Source organism: Toxorhynchites rutilus, chromosome 3, assembly GCF_029784135.1.
Source record: "Toxorhynchites rutilus septentrionalis strain SRP chromosome 3, ASM2978413v1, whole genome shotgun sequence".
In the NCBI taxonomy this organism is placed as follows: domain Eukaryota; kingdom Metazoa; phylum Arthropoda; class Insecta; order Diptera; family Culicidae; genus Toxorhynchites; species Toxorhynchites rutilus.
In genome coordinates this window covers 217,092,084-217,107,130 of record NC_073746.1, presented here as the reverse complement: position 1 = coordinate 217,107,130, position 15,047 = coordinate 217,092,084, and the positions used below count along the sequence as shown (strand labels likewise).

Below are 15,047 nucleotides of genomic sequence, written 5' to 3'. Positions count from 1 at the left end.
CTTGATTAATTCTCGAGAAATTTGTGTTTCATTTGTATGGCAGCCAGGAGTTTAATTCTTGTCCAACAAAAATTTGTTCGTGTTCTTTGAATAGATAAAAACTGTACATATACTCATCAAGAATGTACAGGAGTTTTCAGATTAAACGCTCATGCAACAAATTTTAATAACTTCTACAAAAGTGAACCGATTTTTATTTTTAAAGAACGAAAATGAAGCTTATTTTAGGGGGTGAAATGGACAGTCACATCCATAATCACATCCAATGCATGATGGAAAGTGAAGGGAAGAATATTGAACTCATGTTTAAATTGCTTTCTCTTTTTGTTCTATTTCAGTTACTGGACGCACAAACATTGAGAGAGAGCGAAATTATTCCTCTCGCGAGCGATGAACCCCTACACTTCGTATATTATGAACCTGTCTATATCCCCCCCCACTACATGTCCATTATACCCGCACCGATAAAATGTTGTAATTTTCGGCTTGTTTTAATTTCAGTAAAAAATATGGAAAAACACATTTTTATAAAACATTTGACCAGTTATTTCGAAAACCAGTATACTGAACTGTAAGAAACTGCTTTTAAATTTTTGAAAACATAAGTTTCCAAAGATACAATTGAAGTTTTCCTTAACATGTCCGTCTTACTTCCATCTCCCCTAATGCAGTACTGTGTAGATCTGAAGAGCATGGTTCTGTATGTTCAAACAGAAATATAAAAGGCGAAAGACTAATTATTTTTGTAATACATGTGGAAGATATCACACGAAGAAGAATGATAGCAAATATTTTTATAACATAAACATAAAAACATAGTTCAATAAATACTTATCAGAAGTTTACAAAAAATAAAGGAACCTTGTTCATCTTTCATAATCTCACAAAGTTAAACATCACTGCTTTATCATTTTAAAAATTGCGACCAGTACTACAAACATATTGAAATTCAATTCAGAGATTTATAAGTTCAATCTTGGAACATCATCTTAGCTCTAGTATCATTCATTGGCATATTTATTATTAATTTGACGATGTTGTCGGTATCCATATAAAAATTCGTATTCACTGTGCTTTAGTAGTAAAAAGATAAATAGTGTTATTTATTTATTGTAAAGCTAGTCGATGACACAGACTTTTGCATCTTTTCGCCTTAGACTAAACATCAGAAAACAGTACTACACGCTACATATGAATGCAAAAATGACTCTCATTTAGACTAATTCGAGTGCTATATGAATAAAATTGGAGAGTTAGGAAAAAATATTATTGAGATCAAGCCATAACTAATATTGGATCGTTATTTTGAAAAAAACTTGTAAATCTGTATGAAAACCAAAAAAAAATCTGTAATCTGTATCTACAGATTCTTAGTTTCAAAAGGTCTGAAAAATCTGTATAAATACAGAATATTCTGTAGATATGGTAACCCTGGTGACCACCCCTTTTTTCGATAACGCGTTTTAAACGGTGAACAAAATTCTTTATGTACAACTCTAACATTACGACTTCGATGTTGTTGAAAATCCGAGTTATTTCTTCTTTAAGTTCCTCCAAATATTGTGGCTTATTAACGTAGCAACGGTCCTTCACGTATCCCCAGGGGAAGTTATCGACGACGAGAAATGTTGAAATTCTTACCAATTCATTTGCTCGAGTAATACGATTTCACTGAAAATACACGTTCTTGTAAATTGTACATATTGACACTAAAAACCATCCGATCAGACTGAACGAGTAACCGAATATTGTCGTCCCGAAATGGAGAATACAGTGTCACCATCGACGGAGCGAATATTTTTTTTATGAGGAGCTATTCGATTTGTTTTTGCGTGAGCGTTTAATCTGAAAGACCCTGTACCTCAACTATGACGTTGGTCATTCTTTGGGGTAAATCTGATATCAATTTGCAGCCACATATTTTCGTGAAAATTGGTAGTTTTGTTCCTTAACGCAAAATGTTAGACCCGTATTTTTTAGTTTTTCGTTAGGGCGACCATTTTGATTTTAAGGTGGTCCAAAAAATATGTTTTTTTCCAATTTTTTTCCTAATATGACTTTCATAAGTTTTGAACTACTAGACCAATTCAGATGATCGATATATCCAATTAAAGCTAATTAGCTTTACTAAAAAAATACTACAATTGCTTAAAACATGAATTATGCTTTCGTAATCATTGATTGTATTTATTTTTTACAGTTTACAACAGTAAAACAATGTAACGAATAAAACAGGTAGATTTTTTCCGATTTTACTCGCCGCTCACATTTTACCACAATACAACAAGTAGCAATTTCTGCATGCGATGCGGGCTTTCGCTTGCATGGTAAGGTTTTTTTCGTTGATGACTCGTTGAATCGATGTTTCGATTACACTCTTTGACCGAAGCCAAATATTTGACTCTTTTCGACAGATAATATTTGATCAACGTGTATTAATCAAATACATTTGACACAAAACACGACAAGCAATTGAATGCCTAAAATTTTTTTCGCTCTTTCGTCAAACCAGTCAGTATATTATTACGTTACGTTCAATATTTCAGTCATTCAGCAATTGAGAAGATTTTATTAAGATCCAACGATTAAAAATGAAGTTCTCATAATGAAGTTTCTCATAAGATGAGCAAATCAGACAAAATACCTTTCGGACCTAGTCCAACGATGGAAGAGGGAAAATCGTCTAAAGAAGAAGCCGAAAATTTTGAAACAATTTAAGCTCGACATATGTTATTAGGTACCTAATAGTGAACTGAAAAAGACGATACGACGAACTGGCATCTACACCTGTTTCGCCATCGCGATTTATAACATTGAATGAGCCTAAAAATAACAAAAAATGCGCAACTCCCCGATACTCGCACATAATTTGTATAATATATATGCTAGAACAATATAAGGTCAATATGAGCGAGTGAAACAGGAGACACATTGCAGATAAGCACATATGAAAGATTTTCGTATAGTTTGCCAAATACACTGCCCTGACCGAGAAAGATATAGATCCTCGTTTATTTTCTTCTTTCTACTCTTAGAAAACACTTTCCAACTCCATTTTATAATGAGGAGTAATATTATCATACATTTATACAACAGCACCAGTAGCTATGTGAACAGCTTTGCATTCCATCTGGCCTTGGATCGATCCCCGTTGATATCGTGTGGACTATTTTTGTACAATCCCAAAAGAGATGAAAAAAGAAAAAAGAAAAAGATGTCTGCTCCCACACATACAAACATTTCAAAGCTTTTGAAACAGCTCATTATTTGAACGAACGCGTAAAAGCATTATTTCTGCCGAAGATGGAATGTTTTCTGGTAACGCTAGTTTGGGTGTACGAAGCTTCGGAAAGGCAGATTCCATACAAATGAAACACAAATTTCTGCTTTACTCGAGAATTAATCAAGCAAATGAACCGAAATTTGGCATGTGAAGGTTTTAGGGTGCAATAAATGTTTCTATGGTGGTTAGACTCTCCACCCCCTCTCAAAGAGGGGGGGGGGGGGATGTCTCTGCCGTACAAATGAAACACAAATTTCTACATTACTCGAGAATTAATCAAGCAATGAAACCAAATTTGACATCTGGCTATTTTAGGGTGCAATAAATGTTTTTAGGGTGGTCTGACACCAGTAGTGAGGAATTAGGGAGATTCCTGCCGTGAAGCACGTGACCGACTTTTCCTTATCGTTCCTCCCCCAACAGCTTCCGCAGGTAAGTGTGGACACGATTCGACATCAATCAATTATTGAATGAATGAATGATTACAAAATTGGAAACTGTCTTCAGGGATGATAATCTGAAAGAGATTTGATTACTTCACCACAAATCAAATTAAACGAAGCAAAAGAGACGGAACTGAATCAAACCTTACACGCGAAGCTGACGACACATTTTGGGACTGTTTCAACTAAGTTGCAAAAGAAAATGAAAGTCAACATCACGGTCAGGAAAAAAATCCCATTGCTAACGAAATCGACTGTTATGCGAAAACAATTCAAATCAATCGCAATCACATTCCTTACGTTTGATGGACATTAAACTCTAAGCAATACCCCAATTGGCAAGGTTTGCTGGAGTTTATCATTCAGCTCCTTGCAGTAGTGTTTACAGTGAAAGACTGTTCTCTGAGGCCTGATGTGCGAAGCAAAGCGTAATCAGTTTATTGAAAAAATTGTGGTAAAAGTCATAGTGGTAATGAATGAATGTTTTGAGCGAATATTAATTTAATTTTGAAAAAATATGATTTACCTTGTGTTAATGAGAAATTATTGATTTTTTGACGTAGAACTACGTCATTCAGGAAGGGTGCCAAATCAGAAAACAGGTCACGTTTTTATAGAAATAAAGTTAATGTTAATAAGTATTTTCACTGTGAACGAATTCTCATGATTTGCATACCAATCGAATCGGAAATGTTTTGATATGCTATACAATACAATTCGCTAATCTCTAAACGGTTTGAATTCATGAAAACTGGAAGAACTCCTTTTTTTCCCATACATTTGCTCTGCCGATTTGCTAACCCTACTCGTATTTCGAATGCTTATAACTCGAACATTTCTTAACAGATCGGAAAGATGTTTGCATCAATTGATAGGAAATATTTCTACGCGTCTATCACAATTAATAAAATATTATTTTTCATTAGATGAACAATTGAATTTGAATGACAATTGAATAACTGTAAAATGTCAAGAGTTATCTAAACACCCAAACTGCCAAGTTTTGATTGGACCGATTTACGGTTTCCCCAACACAGACTTCAAAATCTAAATGTACCTGTGGAAATCCGCTTTGCAAATATACATGCAAGTCGGGGGTATTTTTGTTCCCACCGAATTGTGTTTCCCTAACACGGACTTCAAAATTAATGTGCCTGGGGGAATGCGCTTTGTCAAAGCATGCAAGTCGGGGGTATTTTTTCCCACTGAGTTGTTTCCCTAACACGGACTTCAGAATTAATGTGCCTGCGGGGTATCGCTTTGCAAATACATGCAAGTCGGGGGTATTTTTTGGTGTTGAGTATTGGCTGCCATACAAATGAAACACAAATTTCTGCATTACACGAGAATTAATCAAGCAAATGAAACCAAATTTGGCATGTGGAGGTTTTAGGGCACAATAAATGTTTCTATGATGGTTAGACTCTCCACCCCCCTCTCTCAGTTCACCTCTAGTACAAATGAAACACAAATTTCTGCATGACTCGAGAATTAATCAAGCAAATGAAACCAAATTAGGCATGCGAATTGGGGGTGGCTGCCATACAAATGAAGCACAAGTTCCTGCATTACTCGAGAATTAATCAAGCAAATGAAACCAAATTAGGCATATGGAAGTTTCAGGTTGCTATAAATGTTTCTATGGTGGTTATTCTCTCCACCCCTTCTCTAAGGGGGTGGGCTGTCATACAAATGAAATACAAATTTCTTCATAACTCGAAAACTAATTAGGCGAATGGAGCCAAATTTGGCATGTGAAGGTTTTACGGGGCACGAAACGTTTCTATGGTGAATACATTCATCCCCCCTCTCTAAGGGGGGCTGCCATACAAACGAAACACAAACTTCTGCATAACTCGAGAACTAATCAAGCACAATTTGGGATGTGAGGGTTTTTGGGTATGAAAAATGTTTCTATGATGGTATGACACCCCTCCTCTTTCGGAAAACTCTGAAGGAAAAAGGGAAAATTCGGAAAATTAAATTCCCATATGTTCTACAATTACATAGTGACAAGTGCTGTTAGTCCATTTGATGTTTGCGCTAGCGAAATTGATCTTTGTTCGAAACTGGAAATGGATTTTAATGTGATGAAACGCCCACCTATATCTTCTTCTATCTAACCAAAAAAAGGATCGCCGGATGTTAATAAACAAATTTTGGGCGGGACGAAGTTTGCCGGGTCAGCTAGTTATTTCATAAACATGATTCACATTATATGAAATTCATCAGATCTCGAGAACGGTTAGTGCTAGAATAAAACGTAATGCATAGTTTTTCATGTAGAATCACATGTAGATTCCATTTTTCATCTTACTTTTATTAAATTGTTACGATTTTTTAAAGTATTGAAATTTAATAATTTAAAAAAAAATCATATCTTCATTTTAAAGAGGCCGACATCATTGTATGTCAAAATTTGTTGAATGGAATGAGTTTTCTAATAAAAATATACCAAAAAGTATCGAAGAGTGGGCCTTTAGGGATACAGAAGTTTTATACATTAAATTCAATTTTGGAGTAATACTTTTTGACAGTGTATTTTAAATATTATTTTAACTAAATATTTGAATGGTTTTCCAATAACTTTGCCATACCTCTTACTTTATTCAGACACCTTGATTAGATTTAATTTTGAGTTAAGTTTTTTTTTTAATTTCATTTTTTACATAAGCTCTTAAGAAAAATCTGTCTTAATTAGAATTGGTCATTGACGCGTCGCGTCGGCCTTTTTCCGGGTGATTTGGCGTGGAATTTCTCTGTTATGAGTAAAAATTGTACCTACCAGTTACGAAGGGGTTCACATCGAGTAAGATTAAGCATCCACAGTGGATACAACTACCACACCCTCGCTGCAAACCCGGCGACAAGGTGTTCATCTGACGATGCAATGTTCATCCGAAACGTGCGAGACGGTATTAAGGACGCATGTCCGAGCATATTCAGCATGCTGGATGCTATCGCTCTTCTCTCGCCCATCACTCGCTCTGTACGATCGAAGCGCTTTTCCCAATCGGCTGTTGCATGTGGAGGAATTTTCCTGGCCGTGAAACAGAGAGACAGAGAGAGAGAGCGCGCGTATTAAAACGCTTCGGGAATGAGCTGTTTTGCTGTGATTCGAAATTCCGTGTGTTCTGTTGTCAGTTGAAGGAAAGTGCTTCAGCGGTTCACATTCAGTTCGGTTTAAGGACTTGCGGCATCCGAGTGCGATCCGGCTCTCGTACAATTTTCTCTCCACTTGGATTGTGTTGTTGGATCAGTTTCATGTTCGCGCGTTTGACGTTTGCCGGTTTATCAGGATAGTGGAAAGTTGTGATGCTTTCAAATCAGCAAATGTGCGAATGAATAATGAGTGCGCGCGTATGTTTTCCGTAGCATTGGATTTGTCAAGTTATGGTGAATCGGGCGTGGGATTTCACGGGCTCTAAAAATAATTTTGAATCCGAGAGCGCAGAACGAAGCAAGTGCGAACGCGTGCAATTCTTCTCTCGGTCACAGTTTAACGGTTGACACGGATGCTGTGTTGAACGGATGAAACGATAGTGTGTTTTTGATGAACCATATTCCGTACGGTTCGGAGCAGTGGAATAACAATAACAGTTTTCCTTCGGGATGGATAATAACAACATTTATGAAGGCGAAATAATTGAATGACGGAAATTGGATTACTCAGCCGAATGAGAAGGATCATCGCGACCCCTCATTTCAAGAAGTCGTGGTCAGTTTTTCGGTGCCTATCGAGTAAGAGTCGTGTCCAGTTTAGCGCAAATTAGTCCAGTTACAGAATCCTAATCAAAGGGCAATTTACATTCACTTTGGATACCGAATATTAATTTTGGAGATGGTGGATATAATCAGCGGTCAGCGGCGGTGTGGATGTGTGTAATTAAAATCCAATTTACGACACGTGGTGTGGATCGTGCGGTAGCCACTGTTAGTAAACGTATATATCAAGTGCAAATGAGCGGAATTGGTGCCATTTAATAAAAATGCAGCCGTGCAATTTAGCATCTTCTTTTGTGCTCTACCATGCTTGTGCTCCAAGTGCTGGAGTGTGAAATTTTCCGAATGTAATTAAAGGAGGAGCATGCATGTCACAGATTCGAAGCTGGTGTGCAGCAACGTAAAACAAATTTGCATAGCAAAGTTAATTATATTAGTGGTGACTGCGTTGATGATAACGATGATGACAATGCCGATGACGAACTGAGCTTCGGCACGAAAGGGGTTGAGCATACGAAAAGAAGGGAGAACATGATGGATGATACTTTAATCATAGTGTCAGCTGAAGCTTGAAAGGAGCTAAACTTTTTGTGGATAGCAAAACACAAGCACGGGTGCCTGTGGGAAATCGTGCTTAATTTGAATAAATTCAATCTTTCGGGTTACAGTGCATATATAAAGAAGTGAATCCGTCTGTCACTCTCGCGAATACATTTATTATTCTTCAAGGGCAAACTCTGCGTCGAGCATCTTGCTTCATCCTAGCTGATGTCTGGAGTACATCTACCGCTAGATAGCAGAGCATCCAACAAGCATATGCGTTAGAGCTCTGGTGGACATTTGTTTGTTGATGATGGTGATCTATGTAGGTAAACCGTAGAAAGAGAAGAAAAAAAAAACAGCAGTGACAATAATTTATTCAAATATAATCTAACTTTCATCATGTTGTTACCACTGGGAGATTGCCACTGATTCAAACGGAATCATCGCAGACGAGTGGTACAGTGCAAAAGTGCTCCTCTTCACTACCATCAACTATGGTACGGATTTAATTTCCATCGTTGCGGTTTTCAACAGGTATGCCAAAATTTAATCTCATGGTACAGAACATTGCAGACGAGCATTAGTTTGAGAGCTCTGAATCGCTCAATGAAAAACTGATTTGAAAAATTAATTTGTTGCAGTGATTTCATAGTGTGTCATTAAGGTTTCGGGACCAGTAGTGGAAATGATTTTTCAACAAGTTATTTTTATATTTGTTTTTCAAAGTAGTTTCATCCAGCTTCAATTAACTTTTTATATCCTTTTCATAGGGTGACTCGAAGTAAAAGAGAACTCAGTTCCTAGATGTCGATATTCGGGTCAAAATCGATTGAATCTGGCTATTGAATGCATAAAAATTCTGAGATTACTTTCTCCTGTAACCCTTTGAGCAGGTGTACAGTGGAGAATTACTGGCCATCAGACAAAAAATGAAAATTGCGTCAGCTGTTTCTTAATTCTTGTTATATTTTTTGTTATGCACTTTTAGTTTGAAACGCTATGCAGTTTTAATGATAGCTTGGATTTGTTAGGCTTCAACGGAAAAGTTGTTCGAAAAATTATACAAAACAAATCTCTTTTATTAGATATTGTAAAATTTTATCATATTAGGCCCAACAAAAAAAATAAAATAATGAAAAAGTGATTTTTTGTAGAAAACCAGCTTGAAAATTTTTTTGCCACAATTTTCCGTTTTAGTTAGTTGTCGTTTTAGTGAGAATAACTAATTTGTCAATATTGAAATTTTATCTAGGACTTAATTGAATAAAAACAATGATCATCCATTGGTGAAAATTTTCGTATCACAGTAATCTGCAGTAGATAAATTTGGGCTAAACATCACAGAATTTATCATTAAAAAGTTATAAAAAAGAAAATTTAATTATTGATTTAAAGCCACTGGAGATAACGGTAAAAAGCGGTATAGGCATTGTTTCATTCTCATTATTCCTCACAATCAGATATGTGAACCTTCCTGATTTCCCAGACTTTTTGGCACGTTCCCTGTTTTTTTCGTTAGATTTCACTTTATCTCAAGGATAATTATCTGTAATAAATGTACAAGGATTTCTTGGTTGGAAATCACAACTGTCATAATACAGGTCGGACTCGATTATATACAGACTCGATTATATGTGATTCGATTATATACAATTTTGGACTCGATAATATACAGTTTGAAAAAACAATTTTTTTTTAGTTTTCCAATATGACTTATTTCAAGAAAAAAATTTACCTTTCAACGTCAAGGTGAAATTTAAGTAGCTTTTATATGTAAAGTGGGGTAAAAATCGTAATTTTTGAAGATTTTGCATCAATTTTCACCAGGAATGGTTTATACCGATATTGCAGCGAAATTAAGATAGATAGAAGCTTAGTGTCAAAGAACAAACTGTAGCGATTCTAAAGCTTTAATTTAATTGATAGAAACAATCAAGTTCAATATGAATTTTTAGGATAACATTAATAATAACACATTAAAAATTACTAACTTTGATGTTTTTGACATCTAAAATGTTATTTAAATCGCCTAAATTACATGTTTCACGACTATATTCTGTACTAAATTGTCTCATCTTTTGAATGAAACCAACAGAATCGTCTTCTGTAGCGTACTTTTTAATGTAGAGCCAGTTTGAGGCAACAGAGTCCGAAACAAACAAAAAGTTGTATAACTCTGTCATTGGTGAAATTTGAACATATGCGTTGAAGGATTTTTTTCATAAAATATTATCCTCTATCCCGTCCTGATTGAATTCGGATTTTTTATATGAGAAAGGTATTTTATGACTTTAGGGAGATGAATTAAAAATTAAATTATTGTTTTATATTCAAAAAACGAAAAATATATGCATAAAAACGATTAAAACAATTTTTTTTTCGACTCGATTATATACAGTGAAAATAAATCCAAAACTGTATATAATCGAGTCAGCCTTGTAGTCTTCATAAAAAAACTCTCCGGTTCGCAATTGAATAATATCCAATATATTTTTTGCTTATTATCTATCTATTCCAAAGCATTTGGCGTTTTCAAAGATTCGACAGTGTATCAATTGAAGCTTGAATTTGGCGTGAAAGAAAGATACTCAATCAGATCAATCAGAAAAAAAATTGATTTCTTTTCGTTTTGACAGAAATTTTGTGAATGCAAGGAGTGATGCTACTCACACGTATATATATACGCATTTGTATAAATATACATGCACTACTCACCCACAAACTTATGAAAAGGAAAGGTTTATTAAATTATTTATCACCAAAAACGAAGGGGATATTTTTCATTCAAATAAAAATATTTCCGCGTTGAAAGATCCCAACGGTTAACTTTGAAAAATCTTAACTTTGAAACGACAGAAAATCACATCTATGAATTTTAGATATGTTTTGTAAAAAAAAACTCAGTTTTCAGGGAAAATATAAAAAAATATAGCGCCCCCTAGTCCAAAGCCATGTAAACAACGAAAAAAAAAACAAATGTAATCAATAATTACGGAAATAGGATTCCATTTTTTTTTGTAAGCATAGTATTTATTCAAAAAAGATTGCTAATTGGCTTTAATTTGGTATATGGAGATTTTAGTCAGTCCAGTAGTTCAAAAGTTATGAGTTTTTGATAAAAGTAATTTTTGGAAAAAAGAGGTTGTTGACGACCGCATTGTTGACGTAGAGCTACGCTGTTACTTTTTTCAAGTCGCTTGTTTATAATTTCGGATATTATTTTATAATGCAACGAATACGCACACAAATATCCATAAATTGATGGGTTGAAGCAACTAAATATACACAACCTTATCCCAGTTTTGCGCTCTTCTCAACAGAAACCCTTTCTGTTAATATTACCGGACTCGATTAGCTTAGCTTTCATCCTTGGTGGAGATAGTTTTGCATCGTCATATGAAACCAAATCACGCACAAAATTCCTGAACAATTATTTTCTTGGTGAGCCGATGATAGCCTAGTTTGATTATTCCCATACAATTGCGTAGTTCAGACCCTTAATGGAATGGCGTCAGTTTGATGTAATGATTACATATCAGAGACATCAGCGAGTAAATAATTTGGTCGCGTCCACAGCTCAATCCGAAACGAAGACATGTGATGACGCAAAACAAGGAAGACGAAGCGATGTTCATTGCATCGTATCTAGAACGATACTGACAGTTTGTTTCAGCGAGATCCAATATTTATGCTCTTGAGCTTGAGCTTGGGTAGACTGTACAATTCGTAGTTGCTCTCCGTGATTGACCTGAACCAACCAAATTGCACAAAGAACACACAGAATGACGCTTGGGACTAGCAAATCATTCTCGTTGTGCAATTTTCGGTGATTCGAGCTTTAAATGGTCAATAACGACGCCGGCCACGTCCTTACAGTCACCGTGGGAAGGGAAGGAATGTTAGTATGATATTCGCCGTAGGAAGGCCAGAAGGGTCGCCTCTATAGCGTGGTTCCCTAGCGAATATCATGGAAGGGATAGTTGTTAGTGGGAAGAGTTAAGAATCAGGATTCACTGTGGTTAGTGATGTGATTATGTAAACGCGAACTCATATTTTAACACGCGGAAGAGGTCTTTAGGTATCCTGAGAAGGAAAACTTGTAATAATGATTTCTCGCACGCAATCGTTGTCGAAATTCAATCGCAACTGCGAAGATTTAACTGTAAGAAACCTGAGAAGGTAACCAAGAGAACTCCTCTCAAACCAATCGGACCAGCGCGTAGTGTTTAACCCCAATCGCGGCGACGGATTGTTTACTTTGGGAAACCTGAGAAGGTAACCGGGAGAATTCCTCTACTATCAATCAACCAGTCGATGTGTAATATATTACGATATATTCCGTAATTTATCATGCGAATGCTTTATAAAACTTCAATCAAGGTGTAGAATTATCTTTGGGAAGCCTGAGAAGGTAACCGTGAGGACTCACCTAGAAACAATCGTCCTACATTTTAAATAAATTCACACACTGCATTAGCTATTACACTTAAAGTTTACATATTTATAATTTATAATTAAATTATAATTTTTGAAAAAGAAGTTTATAAATTTTTATAATAGTTCGCGCGTGGTTATATCCCATATATGATTGCGATCTAGTTGATAGGAGCAATAAGAAATATAGGATATCATAGTAAACGGTGAGTATGTATGAGATCCAATATTTATGCTCTAAGAAAATATTCCCCTTTGCTCTTCTTCTTCTTTTCTTTGTTCACGGAGACTTTAATTCATTCCCCTTCGTTATTCGCCGATAAATTTTCAATTATTGACGGCATGGGTAGAGACGCTCACAAATGAGCAGAACAAATGTATGAGAAAATGGGAATGCTTCTAGTTTTCATCAATTTAAACCGTTTACTTACCACGGGATTGTAATATATAGCATAGAAAACAAATCTTGGGGAATTTCCGATTCGTTTGGTATGTAAATCGTCAAAATCCGTTCGCGACAAAAATAGTTATTAACGATAACTTTATTTCATAAAAACGTGACCTGTTTTCTTATTTGGCACCCTTAATGTAAGACGTAAAAAAACGTCAAAAATAGGTTTTTCGGACCCCCTAAAATTGAAAAGGTCACCCTAACGAAAAAATTAAAAAACACGTCTAATATTTGGTGAGGAGTAACACAACTACCACTTTTTACGAAAATCTTAGAACCACTATATTGGTTGGAATAGCTGTTCTTCTATAACGTGTAAAATTCAGATTCGATACAGAAAAGTATATTTGAATTTATATTTTTTATTCGGAAAGTGCATTTATTTCACCTGCAAATCCAATGAGATTTTTGCCCCAAAAAATCAGAAGGATAATGCTACACACTTTTTTTTCCTCACTCCAGAATCTTACTTCAAGGATGACAGATTTACATTTGGAAGATATATATTTTTATATATATTTGAAAAAAGATAATTTTTTAAGCTGCGTCAAAGATGACGAAAGATTGTGAAACAAAACTGTGCGTATAAAATTAAATAAATATATGTCAGCTTATGAAAAAAAATATTTCGATTTACCAACTACCGACACGATTTTATTCATTTAGCCCAATATGAGCTATGCTGATTTCATTCTGATTTTTATTTTCATTCTTCCCCCCTGCTCACAATGATTGATGGAAAAAGCGTCAACTCCTTAAGAAATACAACTTGCGAAGTTACAATATCGGAGTTTAACATGGCTGGATACGTTTCTTTGAATGCGTGATTCATATTTCATATCGGCTGGGATTCAAACAAACAAATGCCACAAAAAATATATGGTAAGAACCAATCGGTATTTCAGCCCAGCAATACCAATCAATGGAATTTTCACGTTTAGGAAAGTTTCAAATTTAGAACGAGTCTCATCATCAACAAACCAACGCATGGAGATTCTGGTCCGTAGGTTTTTTGCGAATCCCTAACCAAGTTCTGAAATATTAGGTGTACCGGTAAGTTTCTTCGGGTTTACAACAGATGGCGTAACTTGAGTATTATTTTAGTGAATCAAATTTCCAGACATTCGTTGGAGGGCTACTCTCAATTGGCGATCTAACGCAAAACGTAAACGATCGGTGAGACATCTGGATTCTGTTTTTGAACTAAGAAAATGATGATAAGGTAACCTAAACTTGAAAAACAAATCACGTATGTTTTACTTCCGGACTTTCCAAGGTAGTTCTCACATGCAAGAACCATGCTTTTTTCTACTTGTTTTTGATGGTGCTCCCAAATTTCCGTCTTTGATTCAACCATTGTCAATATTTATGCAATTTTCACTACTGAAGGGGTAAGAAAATAACATGTTACATAAAAAAATGCGCAGAATTAAATTTCTTAAAAATTCATCGCAATCAAATAATCTTTTATGATTATAACATTGTAATTTATGGAAAGAACTACAAACCTTCCATAACCTCACATGGCAAAATTTAAAACCATCATCACTTTCACCGCAGCGCGCGCGACTTTTTCAGTATATGTCAAAAAGTTGAAGCGTAAACAACATAGTTTCTTGCCACTTCGAATATGTCGAATTTAGTACCAACGAGAGTGTTTTTGCGGGGAGTGTTACTTCATTACTTCAATATGAAGAAAAAAGCTGTGAAAAGTCATCGTATTTTGGCGGAAGTTTATGGTGACCATGCTCCAACTGAACGAACGTGAACGTGGTTTGCACGGTTTAAAAGTGGTAATTTTGACTTGGAAGACGAAGAACGCTCTGGAAAGTTTGAAGTTGAAGAATTGGAGGCTTTATTCGATCAAGATCCATCACAAACGCAACAAGAGCTTGCAAATACACTTGGAGTAGCTCAGCAAACCATATCCGATCGTTTAAAAGCAATGGGAATGATCCGAAAGATAGCACATTGAGTCCCGTATGAATTGAAGTAACGGGACGTCGAACGTCGTTTTTTAACGCGTGAACAACTGCTCCAACGACATAAAAGAAAGGGTTTTTGCGTCGAAACGTTACAGGCGATGAAAAGTGGGCCCATGACGACAATCCTAAACGTGATACCCCGGCCATGCATCAACATCGACGGACGCGCGGAATATTCACGGCCA

General features: G+C 35.7%; 1 protein-coding gene across 3 annotated transcripts in view; it reads left to right on the top strand.

The window, feature by feature from the left end:
* The first annotated feature begins 6,874 nt into the window (after nucleotides 1–6,874).
* LOC129776416 (protein eva-1-like) overlaps nucleotides 6,875–15,047 on the top strand; it is a 416,080-nt gene continuing 407,907 nt past the window's right edge. For 2 of the 3 annotated variants that reach the window (XM_055782044.1, XM_055782042.1), the window contains exon 1: nucleotides 6,875–8,526. The gene's annotated coding sequence lies outside the window, so the exon portion shown is untranslated. Of the gene's footprint in view, nucleotides 8,527–13,739; nucleotides 13,760–13,818; nucleotides 13,931–13,997; nucleotides 14,100–15,047 lie in introns of those variants that run through there. The other variant, XM_055782043.1, reaches the window with a different exon arrangement.